Raw genomic sequence first — 13,223 nt, 5'->3', positions numbered from 1 at the left:
AATCCCACCTTTGTAGGTGACTATAAGGTTCCTTCTAGAGAGCTTAAAGCTGAAAAGAAGGAAGAAGATAAAAATCAATCAACGCTACCTAAACCTATGAGTAATAACTTCGTGGCCGCTTCTCAAACTTCTTCTCCCCGCACTTCCAATTCTGAAGGGTTTGATTCTTTGTCTTATGAAAAACCACCTTCTCTTTCTGAAATGGCTGATCGTTATGGTCGTGGTTTTCGCATTTTTGCTAAGCATGGGTATCATGGAAATGGTTGTGGCACTCAGGAACAAGGGATAAAGGTTCCTCTAGAGAATAATCTTCACAATTATGCCTTTGGACTTGGCTATAATCCCTGCAAGTGCACTAAAGCTTCTAGAAGACCATGTATTAGTGTTAATATTATTTCTACATCTCTATCAATGCAACACCCCGAGTATATTGATAAGGATCCTTCGTGTGCCTGTGCTTTGGATGTTTTTCCTACCGATGATACTCTTCCTCGTTATCATCACAATAGGGGACTCCCTTATTGTTTGAACACTGAAGCCTATTTTGGAAAAGAGACTGATAACGATGAGATTGTGAAAAAATTCCCTCAGTTAAAGGATACTCCTCAACAAAGTAATCTTCTTATAAGTGACACCATTGATGTTAAGATGGATCCTTGCAATGAAGAAAAAGTTATTAAAATTCAAAAATGTCTGGACGAAGAGGAACAAAAACAATATGACAATTTATTGCGTGAATTCCCTGAGATCTTTGCTTGGACATATTCTGACATGCCTGGTATAGATCCTAAGATTGTCACTCATAATATTGTCTTAGTTCTTGATGCTAAGCCCGTGAAACAAAAGATTCAAAAAATGAAACCTAAGGTGGCTCTGCTTGTTGAGGCTGAGATTGAAAAGTTATTGGAGGCTGGATTTATCCGCCCTATTGATTATTCCCCGTGGATTTCAAATATTGTCGCTGTGGCTAAACCAAATAATAAAATAAGAATGTGTACCAATTTTCAAGATTTAAATAAAGATTTTTTAAAAGATGATTTCCCTCTTCCAAACATTGACATGATAGTTGATTCTATAGCAAGACATGCTTTATTATCCTTCATGGATGGTTTTTCAGGATACAATCAAATTTTCATTAATCCTCAAGATCAATTCAAAACTGCTTTCACCACTCCTTGGGGTACGTTTTTGTTGGGTACTAATGCCTTTCAGACTTAAAAATGCCAGTGCAACTTATCAACGAGCGATGACCCTTATCTTTCATGATTACATGCATAAGATTTTAGAAGACTATGTTGATGATGTTTTAGCCAAATCCATTCTCCGAATAGATCACATTAAGATCCTTCGTCAAATCTTTGAAAGGATTCATAAATATCACATGCGCTTGAATCCCCGAAAATGTGTTTTTGGTGTGGATAGTGGAAAACTATTAGGATTCATAGTTTCGCATTGTGGGATTGAGGTGGATACTAAGAAAATAGATGCTATTGTCAACATGCCACACCCTAGAAATGTGTCTCAACTCAAAAGCTTACAAGGAAAGATTCAAGCTATTCGTAGGTTTGTATCTCAACTTGTGGATCATACTTTTCCTTTCACTCAACTTCTCAAAAAGAATATCACTTTTCAATGGAACGAAGATTGTCAGCAAGCATTTGAAGATTTAAAAATGTATTTGGCTAATCCTCCTATCCTTCAACCGGCCAAACCTTCTAAACCCTTCCTTCTTTATACAACTGCTTCCTCTCATGCTCTTGCAGCATTATTGGCACAACATGATAAAGATGGTAAGGAGTGTCTGGTTTATTATATAAGTCGTACCTTACTCGATTATGAGACCCGATATTCTGTGATATAAAGACAATGCTTGGCCTTGGTGTTTGCGACTCAAAAATTGAGACATTATCTCTTAAATTCAGAAGTCCACATCATGGTAAAGTTTGATCCGTTGAAGCATCTTTTCTCTAAAACTGATTTATCAGGACGCCTAGCTAAGTGGGTTATGATGTTAACTAAATTTGACCTTAAATTTGTTTCACAAAGAGCAATTAAAGGGCAAGCGTTGACCAATCACTTATTGAGGCCCCTTCACCTTTCTCCTTCCCTAACCCTGAGTCTTTTCCTGACAACTTCATCCTTTGTACAGAGAAAGATGAAACTTGGGAGTTATACTTTGATGGCTCTAAGTGTCGTACGGGATCGGGGGTAGGTGTTGTTCTGATTTCTCCTACAAAGAAGTCCATTCCCTTATCTTACTGTCTCAATTTCCTATGTACCAATAACATTGTTGAGTATGAGGCTCTTATAGCAGGAATAAAGGCAGCCTTGGCTTTGAATATAAAACACATACATATTTTTGGAGATTCTCAACTGATTATAAGACAAGTAATAGGACTATATCAAGCAAAACAAGACAAATTATCACAATATAAAGACCTTGCTATCTCTTTGTTACAAAAATTTGATTCTTACACCATAGAACCTGTTCCTCAAAAAGATAATCGACATGCGGACGCAATGGCATGTGTGGCTTCTCTTGTATCTTTAGAGGACCCCATGGTTGATCTTAAATTCGTTATTCACAACCTCATTTCACTAGCTATTGTAGATGATTCCAGCCTGGTGACATGTTGCGACTTTATAGACTCAAATGAATGGTACTCGCATATCGTAAGATACTTGACCGATGGTACTTTTTCTTGATTCCGCCAATAGGAACACCAGGGCTAGAGTTCGCAAGTTGTCTGCTGGATATATCATTCTTTCTAATGTTCTTTACCGAAGGGGTTATAACGGTCTTCTCCTTCGCTATCTTAACAAATCGAAAATCCCTCTTGAAGAGGCACATTCAGGTGCCTGTGGGGGGCATTTTGGAGGTAAATCCTTGGATCAAAGGTTGCTCCGTATGGGATATTATTGGCAAACTATGTAGCAGGATTCTTTTTCATTTGTTAAGAAATGTCATCAATGTCAACAACACAATAATTTGATTCATGCTCCTGCCCAAGAACTCCGTTCTCAGGTAGCCTCTTGGCCTTTCTCTGCATGGGGGTTGGATCTCATCGGTAAAATCTCTCCTCCTTCATCTCAAGGACATACTTTCATTATAACTGCGACAGATTACTTTACAAAGTGGGTAGAAGCTATTCCTCTTCGCTCTACTACTGCTGAAGTGATTTGTCAATTTCTTCTAGAAAACATTATTTCTCGATTCGGGATACCTTCCACTATAATCTCAGATAATGGGACATCCTTTAAAAACAAAGATGTGAAGAAATTCCTTGAGAAATATCATATCAAACATCAATTTTCTACACCATACTATCCTCAATCAAATGGCCAAGCCGAATCATCCAATAAAATAATTGAACAAATTCTTTGCAAAACCGTGAATAAGCATGGTAAGGATTGGAGTACTCAGCTAATCTATGCTCTTTGGGCCTATCGAACGAGTGTACGAATTGCCATAGGAACTACCCCTTATAATCTTGTTTATGGTGCTGATGCTATTATGCCTTTAGAATTAGAGATTCCATCACTTAGAGTTTCTCCCAAAGGTATAGTAGATGATGACTCTTACAAAGAACAAAGGCTTCAACAGCTTGAGATGCTTGATGAACAGCGTATAAATGCTCTTGAGCATATTCAAGTGTATCACAAAACTCTACAACGAAGCTATAATGATAAGGTTATTCAACGTTCCTTCTTAGTGGGTGACTTAGTGCTCTATGAGAATCAGTGCAATGTGAATGCCTTACCTGAAGAAAAGGGAAAATTTAGTCCTAATTGGCTTGGACCGTATGTCGTTATTGAAGATTATGGATCAGGTGCTTACAAAATAGCGGATGTAGACGGTACGCCTCTTAAAGACCCTATAAACACTATGCATTTGCACAGATACTATGCTTAATTCCTCATTCCTTATCATCCATCTATTTCCTCTCTCATTTCCTCAAAATTGGATAATATGTTAGCATATCTTTGTTAGAGCAAATAGAATTAAATAATGTTTTGTTTAATCTGTGTTGCTTCGTTTCTGACAAGCGTGTTTCTTTACTTTATGGTTTGTCTTGAATTCATTTATGTAAATTGCAAAAGATTTACAATTTTTATGTTGACATATTATACAATATCTTTATGTGTTAAGTTGAATCGTGTCATGTTGTGTTTAAACTCAAATTAAATCACATTAGTTATATGATTCATAGGCTTAATACATATTTTCTTCCTTATCATCAATGTAGTACTTGATCAAATATTTTAATTAAGTCACACATGTATCAATTTAATCATGGAACATTGAGAAATCAATCACATGGAAATTGAATTCATAACATACATGTACATCTACAAAATGTATTAACTTTAATCACAATACACATTGTTTAGGCATTAAAGATAACACGTTTGAGACAAAGAAGCATGTATATATATATATATGTGGATCAATATACAAAGGTAGGTCACTATACATCCAAAATGTGACCTACCCTACATCCTAAAATCATCTCCTATCCCTAGGGCTAGTGGCTGGAGAGTGACGACTAGATGCTCCCTCCTGATCTAACTGTGCAGGTGGACCCATAGGGGTATACCGTGATATAGATCATGAATGGCTCCAAGAGGAACTCCTACGATCCCTATCCATAAGGATCACGCAATACGAGGTAGCCTCGGCCTGAGCTGCTGCTAGATCACACTATTCCTGCTGAAGGTCCTCTGATAATGCTCACTCTCTCTCCCTCCATATCTCTACCTATACTCGAAATGGGGAAAAAAAATCATCATGCCGACCCGCGTTCCCTTGAGGTCTATAAGCAACCTATGAGGAACTAGGGATCTGCGCTATCGTGGAGATATCTGTCACTGCTTGCTGGATCAAGGAACGCCACTTCTGCACATTAGCTGTAGCAATAGAACAGATTTTGTGTTAGTACCATTTTATATCATCAAAACATCAATCAATCAATATAAACCTACTATACCTAGATCTCCCTCACGCCAGTAGGGATCGTGATATGGAAGCATCTGTGACTGGGAACTACTAGGCTCCCCACACTCGAATGATCTATGCGTGATAGGTATAGGTCTTCGTATTGCCTCATGTTCCCCCTTTTGGGGAATAATGAGAGGATCTAAGGCTATGGTATCATCCCCTAAATGATGGGGAGCTGCATCTGACTCCTCCTCATCATCTCTATCCTCATCTGCATCCTCGTTCTCCTCATCATCATCCTCATCCTCCTCCTTCTCGGCACTAGGCTGATCTCCTATGGGCAGATTAGGCTCTCCTGCCTCCTCATGACCCTCTCCCTCCTCTAGCTCCTTCGACCTGGATCCTTGATCCTCATCTTGGTCTCCATGTTTCCATGGGCCTGGATGGCCTGTCGAGTGATCTGGTGGAAAGATAGGCCCTGTGTATGATCTCATAAACCATGAGAGATACCTGCGCTGTGCCCCGGGGTCTGTAGCATATTCAGTGACCACATCTTGATCGGACCCCTCTATATCTGTGATCTCGATATCATCTATCGTGGGTCTTGCTACTGCTCTGGGTCTGGGAAGGACTCATGAGTGTCGAGTGTAGATGGGCACATCGGCTGGAACACACTGCTCTAGCCCAAACTGCCTCCGTACTTGGTCAAAGTAGAATGGGACTATGATGTGTGGATATCGCCCTCTCAGTAGGCGGTTCCTCTGTAGGCATGCTAACTATCTCTCCATCCCATCCCATCTGTGCATCCGCAGATATGGTCTCCACACAGTCACCTCAACTGTCAATCTATCAACTATCACTCTCTAATATAGTAAATCCCCAAATCTCCACTCGCTGGTAAGTGGATAAGCAAATACCCTAGGTCGCTCGCTAGCCGCACTCATCTGATAGCTGACAGGCTTGGTGCATGTAAAGCGCTCAAATATCCACACCTACAGAAGTGTGCATGTCATCAAGCTGCAACCCTGTCCGAAAACATACTCCTCGAGGTCGTGATAGAGATGTGCAAGCATACTCCGACCCCAGGCATATACTCTCCTGTGTCTCTCCATAGCCCTCATGCACCATGTGAGACCCCCATGCATGTGTGTACCTCACCCATTAGGGCAGACAGCTAGTGCAATGATGGCTATCATAAGACATCTCATGAGGGGCACCTCTCCTGTAAGATGTAAGAGCTAGCTAACCATGATACGACCTCTCATCTCACTCGGCATGACTCTCCCTATGCAATATACCTGCTCCCTCTGATGATCCTCTATTGACCGATCGGTCGCATATGTCACGGTAGCTCCTCTGATCGGTAGGCAAAGAATGCGGTACACATCCTCAAGTGTCACTGTCATCTCCCCTATCGGAAGCTGGAACGTGCATGTGTCAGGATCCCATCGCTCCATGAGTGCCATCAGCATCACGGGATGAAATCGAATGGCTGGCATAAGAATCATAGACCACAAACCTACTATCGACAATGTGTCTCTCTCTACCTGAGTAAGTCGGGGAATCTGATCATGCAAACTATGAAGAATCTACCCCATCGTGTGCTCTCTCATGTACGGGAGACCCTGCATCACAAAAACATAACTATAATCAGTACTCAATCATCAAAATCATTCATGCAAACTGTCGAACATCGTATGCTAACCCTGACATCTCTCACCAAGTCTTGATTGGGACCATGGCGCCCTATCAGGGATCATGGCACCCTGTCAGGGACCTTGGCGCCATGAAGGGACCATGGCGCCCTGTCAGGGACCATGGCGCCCTGAGGGGACCATGGCACCCCACAGGGACCATGGTGCCCTGAAGGGACCATGGTGCCCCACAGGGACCATGGCACCCTGGATGGGACCCAGGGTCAGATTCCAGGGCCCACAAACGATCACAGAAAGTCAAATGAAGAAAATCAAAAGTCAAAGTTTAGTCAACTCACCTCGTCAGGTGGCTCATCGTTGATCACGGCCTGTCGCATGATCTCAATCCTCGTGGGATGCTCCGGTCATCGTGAAGGCATGATGATGGCTATGTGGGCTCCGCTGCAATAAACAATATTCAGAAATCAACAAAGTGACAAATGCAAATGTCACTTTCAAGGTATATACTTTCATTCCTTTACCTTTACTTTCAAAACCCTAATTTTCCTCTTTCACTCATTTCATCATAACTTGAGTTTGGGAGATGCGATTCTCAAATCGTTTGTTGCGTAGGAATTGTATTTTCATTCCCCTACTCTTGGGATGTTCCAAAAAGTGCTTTGATGAAGCCTTTTCAGTGAACATCCCTCATCAATACTCTCTTACACAATTTGTCGTAAGTAAACATGTTACCCTGTTTCACCTCCCTAATAAGCAAATCAAAATAGGGGGGGCATATAGCTACACACAAATTTCATCACCTTCCTTAGTAAGAATTAGGTGATTTTGTGATCTAACGTGTGTTTTGTAGGGTGCGGTTCCTAACTGTGTACTGTAGATACCGCTAGGGGCTTCATTCGACAGACTTACGGATATATCCTTTTTCAAATAATGTTTACTTTTCTGTACTTTAGCTTGCATATGAACGTAGTACTCATATGACCGCTAAAGTGGGGGCTAAATGTAACATCATAAATTGTATGCACTTGCTAAAGCAGTACAATTTCACACCTAGTTTAGCACCCGCCTTGGCACAGTTGCATTTGGCATTGCATTTTCCCTTTAGCACTTAATTAATCAAATTAATTAGGTCTAAAGGTTCTATTTCATCATCTTCCACATCATAAAGTCAGGCCCTTTCACTAAAGCATGCCCCTTTCATTTTATTCCTCCAATACATCATCTAATCAAAAACCCTAATTAGGCCCTATTCTGAGCTTGGGGGCTTGATTTCGGGGGTCAAAACATCTCAAAATCACATGTAACTTCGGGATTCTCTCTAAAATCATCATATCTGATGGCCCTGAAAATTTGGTGAAAAGTTGCCAGGACCATGGCGCCCGGAGTGCACACGGTCCTAGACATTTTTCTCCAAATTTTAGGAGCACGATCCAATCATAAAATAAAGCTTAACCCCAAGAAATTGGTAGGATATTCAATCTCTAGGTCGGCCAAAAGTTGGAATTAAGACCTAGGGTTTCATACATAAGAGCTCTCTTTCTTCATTAGAAAGGATCCAAATTTTGTTTACAGGAACCTCATATGTAGCGAAAGGGCAGATCTTTGAAGACTTCAACCACTCTCAACAATAATCTTCCAAGCATTCATCAAATCCATTCATTCACTTAGGGCTTTGAAGGCATTGAAGAGCAATAAGGGATCACCGACTGAAGATTGGCTTGTACCCCTCCCTTGGGGTTGGGTATGATTTCATGTTGCTTTCATGTCTTTTCATAAGCCTCATTATGTCACTTACATTCATGCTTTAGATCACTTGGCATCTCGATTTGGAGCATTTATATTGTCATTTACAAGCAATTAGGGTTTACTTTCTAGGTTGCTCTAGTTTGCTTACTTGCATTTTAGATCTTGCACACACACAAGGTCTGCACACACATTACTTTTACAATACAACTTGGCTATTCATGGAGGTGGAAATCACCGAAGCAGGGGTTTGACTAAGGCAAAACCCTATATAGCCGCCCAAACACATTTTTCAGATATAAGTGCAGATTTCGGGATTCAGACGACGCCGCAAGTTGCAGATCCGAAAGAAGCAGATGGAGACGGAACCACACACCAAGTTTCAGAGCAGAAGACCAGGATAGGGGTGTGGGGCGCCCTGGTCCTACCAGGACAGGGGCACTAGGTGCCCTGGTCCCTGGGACAGGGGCGCTGGGCGCCCTGGTCCTCCTGACAGACAGCAATTTTTAGCAGTTTGGACAGTTTTCCAGGTTGCAAAGTGGCAGTTTCAGGTGCAGTTTCAGGTGCAGAATCAGGACAGTGGCACCCACGCCCCCATCCCGAACATTTTCACTCAGATTTTGGCTCCAGGTACACATCTGCATTCTTATCTTGTCCTTGTGTTTGCAGCTTTCCATTGTTTAAGGTCAATTCTGCAATCTTGTTATTAGTTCATACTTGCATTTTGGGGTTAGGAATTGAACTTGCATAATCTTACCTTTCAATTACAACAAAGGAATAGAAACCCTAATAGGTAGCTCGTGGTTCTCTCTTTCACCAAAAAGAAGTAGCCAATTGTACGATACCTCTAGGCTCTTTCGTATTCCATAATGTGTGACAAAAGGTAGGATTAGGACATGTTAGCCTAGTCTCGCTTTTTTCCCCCACACATAACCAAACCTTGCAGGTATTTGCAGAAGCATGAGTTTAGAGGGGTGGTAGAGAGTGTGAAGAGGCATCATTTTCATGTACCATCATAAGGATTTGAATGCAAAGGGTATGAGCCCGATAACATGAGAGTGCATGTTCTACTTGTTTAGTGAACCCAATGGATTAGGGAATTTAATGCATTAAGGCCATTTCATACTAGGCCAAATGGATATTGTGCAGCACATCATAGTGAGTGTGGGGTATATTCTCTTAATCGCCATGATCCAAAGGCACACTGTGTGAACAAAAAATGTGAAGGTGGAAGTTTTGGAGACAATGTAAATCGATGTAATATTCACTCTAGGAAAATATTACCCCAAATTGGGTATGTATTTCCATAAAAACGTAGGGAAAACTCTTGGGTGACACATATTTCACCCAAGAGTGAAATTATTTTTGCAAAAGAACAACAAAGTGGTTGTCACTTAGAGGGGAAATAGTGAATTTGTTTCACCCAGAGATGAAGAGATATGACTATTAACTATTTCTCCACTTGGTAATGGAATTATCTTTCATAAGTAACAAGTGAACAAAGGGGGCATATTATTTTTCTATAGGGGAGAAAACTCAATATGTGGCTAAATGATGAAATAATTTTATTGAAAATGGGATGAGATGCAACTGGGTGAACTTAGTTTGACTAATCAAAAGGGGATTTTTCAACAGTTTTAAATATTCTCATTGAAGCTTCAAATACTTTACATTTGAATGCAATATAATGAGCATGAGTAAATTGTATTTTCTCCTAAGCAAAGAGTGTAGAAAATAACCACAAAGGGTTGAATTCTTTCAAAAGGGGAATTTTTGCCACTTTTGGGTCCAAATGTAATTGTGCAAAAGTGTCACATGTATTTTTCATCCATAAGGGTAATTTTCAAATTTTTAAATAGAGAGGGAAAATGGTCAGTGACCAAAAATAGAAATTATTGGCAAGTGAACAAAAGGTGGAGTAGACATGGGTGCAAATATAAAAAAAATTGATTAGAGTGAAGGCTAAATGTAACAAGTAACTGTTGCAAGTTGTTTTCTCCATATTTTGAAAGGTCACATTCAGATGTTGTAGTGTAAGTTGAGGATCCAGTTTTGGAGGAAAAGTGCAGATTTAGATTTGAAGAAAAAGGAGATGAAGACATGCGTCAATTGGTGATGTTTTCTAGGGTTTCAATTAGGTTTCTCTCTTGTCTACTTATTGAATTTTCTTCTCATTTTGAAGGGTTCCAACCTTGAGTTTTCTGCTAAAGCAGACAGATACTTTGTAAGGCATGTTTGTAAAGAGTTCCTAGTTAGGTGCAGATAACTAAAACTTTGTCTTAGTTATTGAGTCTTTTTCTTTGAAATGTGTTTCATAGTCTTATGGTATCAACTTGTTGTCTCCATTTTTGAATGTGAGTTTCTTTGAGTGAAATAATCAAGGATTATTCTCAATCTTCAAGGACATTTGTTGTTTTGAGTTATATTTTCTAATTGCCATCTATTCAATGGATGGAGTAAACGCTTTCATGAGTTTAATGTGATTCTTGTGTTTCATATGGATTACTTAGTATGATTATTTGATACTATTTTAGTGACCATGTTATTACAAGTTAATAGCATTTAATAGGTGTTCAAAGAATGTTTTGGATGCAATAACCTAAGTGATCTTTTATGTGACTCTACTTCCCTCTCTTTGGCACTGGTCATTTGTTCACAAGTTTTAGTTCAGTTGGTTCCATATATTATAAAAATCATTTTATTTCTTCTTTTCCTTTATGTTGCAGGAGTAGGATTAGTTTAGTCTTTGTTCTTAGTATTTATGATGGAGAAAAATGAGATTATGCTCAAGTAATGGTGAAATGTCAAGCACCCATTATCATGCATCTGAGATCTATCCACCTTGTTAAGATAGGTCCGTTGGTTAGTTTGTAAAAGTTTATCATTTTCAGACCTATAATAAGAACACCCTCTTGAGTCTAGTGGAGCTTGAAGAGTAGAAGGATTTTATAGTCTTGTTCCGTTACATTTTCTTTTCTTCAGTCTATTGATAGTGTTGATGTCATGTCCAAGATTGCCAATCCCATAGTCTGGTGTATATCTCCTTAGGACTGAAGGTAGCAAGAAAAATTGCTAACACCTTCCAAACATCCATACAATACAAATTTTAATGAATTTATTATAATGTTCTCCCATCTTATCAATTAAAATATTCTTACATGAGTGGCTTTAACATAATATCAAAACAAGGTTTTAGAGGACAAGGACTTGGAAAATTTGAACAAGGAAATCAAGTCCCTATAAACCCTCCTACAGAGGTTACCACGTAAGGCCTGGAAACAATATTAAATCTTCTATGGATGACCTCCTTAGGATTCAAGACATATCATCTTGTAAGGCAACAATCCATTCATTCTCATAAAAGTGCTTCTTCTGCAAAACCTCCTTTTTGTTCATTTGATCAAACTCACGATCACCATGCCAATGATTGTCCCAGTTTTGAAAATTCAATAAAACAACTTATGAATAGTGGTAAAGTTAAAATTATGGATGAAAATCCTTCTTCTTCTAATAACAACTCTTGTCCTCAATTTCAAAAGAATAAGCCTACACTCATTAATGATCAAGAAAGATTAGCAACTCGAATCTTTTGGAAATTGAAGTATGGCAAGAATGTTATTTTGCCTTTTGTGAAGTTTACTAATAAATATAAAGAAGGAAATGGTTATTGTCTTTTTCATCATGATGGTTCTCATTCTCTTGGAAAGTGTAAATCATTTAAGGAATTTATTCAAGAAAAATACGATCATGCTCGTATATGTCTTTCTACAAATCTTCTTCTCTTTCTAGGTGAAAAGGTAGTGTCTTAGCACTCCTTTCACCCTCATGTTGCTCCTCACCCTATGAAATAAGTAGTTAACTCAATTGGGGGATCTTTTTCATTAGAGGTAGTGCTTTTTCAACTTCAAACATCTTGGGGTAGAAACATGCTTCTCTTTTATCTCTATCCAATCTCTTATCTTTTCACCATTTCCTTTATGGATTAAATTATTCATAAATTGGTGTCCTTTCTTGCATCGAATTATCCTTCATACAAGCACATGTTTGTTCCTTAGTTAGGACCCATTCCTTTCCTAAATTGGTACATCTTTTATGAATGATCTCTCCTTAGAGAGGTTTTGTGATCCTTCTTCTATCTCTCTCTTTCTGATTGAAGATATTACCTCTTATTTTGTGTTGCATTATTCATAACATTATGCCCTTTTTTGCATAGGGTTGTCCTTCATGCGAGCACATGATTATTCCTTGGTTAGGATCCATTCCTTGTTTGAACTGACACATTCTTATGAATAATCTCTTTAGAAGATGTGTTTTTCTTCTCCTTGTCTTCTTGCTCAAGGGCACAGATGGATTTTTCTATCTCTCTTTCTATCTAATGTATCAATATTCGCTTTAGGGGTTGCATTTTTCATATGTTGATATTTTTTCTTCCAATGGTATATCTCTTATGATTTTAATATCTCCTAAGTGGAATATGTGATCTCTCTCTCTCTCTCTCTCTCTCTCCCTCCCTCCCTAATTATTACCTCTTCTTTTGAGTTGCATTTTACATTGGATATTTATTCATGTGTGGATATTTTGTATTTTCTTATGCCTAATATCTCTTTATAAGTGTAATTCTTCTCATTTCCCTTACACTTGGGGGTGCAATGATTTCTCTCTCTCTTATTCTCTCCAATGATCCACTTTTCCTTTGTTGAGTGGTGTTTGTTCATGTTTTGATATCATTCCTTGTGTGAATATATTGTTTTCTCAAGTATTCTCTCTTATAAAGAGGCATAAGTCCTTGGTTACAACCTCTTCTTCACTTGGTGATCTACACCTATCATAAAATTACCCCTTAACATTGGTTCAAAACTATTTCATCCTTCATCAAGAATATCTTT

This window comes from Cryptomeria japonica, chromosome 5 (assembly GCF_030272615.1).
Source record: "Cryptomeria japonica chromosome 5, Sugi_1.0, whole genome shotgun sequence".
NCBI classification, from domain to species: Eukaryota; Viridiplantae; Streptophyta; class Pinopsida; order Cupressales; family Cupressaceae; genus Cryptomeria; species Cryptomeria japonica.
This window is presented reverse-complemented; position numbering follows the sequence as displayed.